This window comes from Mandrillus leucophaeus, unplaced genomic scaffold (assembly GCF_000951045.1).
Source record: "Mandrillus leucophaeus isolate KB7577 unplaced genomic scaffold, Mleu.le_1.0 Scaffold2235, whole genome shotgun sequence".
Lineage (NCBI taxonomy): Eukaryota > Metazoa > Chordata > Mammalia > Primates > Cercopithecidae > Mandrillus > Mandrillus leucophaeus.
The window spans coordinates 10,906-12,365 of record NW_012102294.1 but is presented as its reverse complement, the minus strand read 5'-3'; positions in this window follow the sequence as shown (position 1 = coordinate 12,365).

Sequence of the window (1,460 nt, the reverse complement as noted above, 5' to 3'; positions counted from 1 at the left end):
TTTATTTATTTATTTATTTATTTATTTTTTACATTGTGGTTCGTGTTGGATATTAGAGGAAGACCTAGGTCCCAATTTATTTTGAGCACATTTTGTCACAACGAGCTTTCAGAGAGTTGAATAGAAGGATTGAATGTCACTTTTCTTAGTGAGTGTATCTGACTACTAGAGTTAATATGCTAGTTCCCACCTTCACTTATACTCCTTCCTTACCTCTCTCCTGCATGTCTCTCTTCTAAATACCTGGCCAACTCTCAGATAATCTGATAGAAGACACATTTTCATCCTCTACCTGACCATGTGTTGTCAATGTAATTAAAAGCAAAAGACTGGCACATTCAAATCTCCTGCTCTTGCCTCGGGACACTATTTCCAGGCTGTTTCTCATATTTTGTACCCAAAAGGCTAAGGTTTGGTTTCCCCACGAAAATACATTTTATTAACTTCGAGCTGAAGCCCCAAAACCTGTATTTGCAAAACTCATTTGTGACTAATCTCTTCCTTTTTTTCTTTTCCATGTAATACTATGTATCATTTCCTTAAAAAGAAAAAGAGGTACATAACAGGATGACACTGAATTGAATAAAGAGGGGTAAATCCGCTGAAAGTATTTATCAGACACCGTTGGTAGACTAGGGATTAAAAGAAGCTGGAGAATGCAGGCGTTGATCCTGCTACCTCTATGCATGCTAAGCAAGCGCTCTACCACCTGAGCTAATTCCCCCATATTACACTTGTCCTTTCTGCCTGTTCTTATAACCGGGACACAAGTACAAATATCGTTCCATGTCCCACTTAAGTGTCCAGGTTTTCAAACACCTCCGGAAACTTCCTTACCAGGGCGAAGCCAGGAGTGAAGCTTCTGGGAGACGGCCTCAGACCTGGAAGGCAGTGACCGTCCTCTGCTTTTTCAATCTGAGTCGGGATCCTGACAAAGAGAGAAAAGATCTCATTAGGAAAGCTCTAGTTCTAATCCGATTTCACTCTCCCATTAGATGAAAGAGAAGGAAGTACCATCCCTAATTAGCAGTTACCTCAAATGCTCTGTTGAATGCATCACTTTTTGATAACGCAAACCTGGAAATAAACCCAAGTATCTTTTTATCGATTGATCCTTCAAGTAACTTATCTTTATCTAATATCTATGTTACTAATTGTTTCTCCATTTAGGGGATTTGAGATCTGTTGTTTCCTGTTAATCTTTGATAGATTTAATTTGCATTTTTGTACTGATTGATGTTGTTGAACATCTTTTAGTGTGTCTATTGGCCATATAAGTATCTTATTTTGTGAAATGCCTGCTCAAGTTTTTTGCCCTTATCCTTACTGAGTGTTTGTATCACTGAGTTCTAAAATGTGTTTTATATTCTCCATAAAAGTCCTTTGTTATATGTGTATGTATAACACATATGATGTATAACAACTGTGTGTGCATATAACATATATTACGTTTCTTTTGA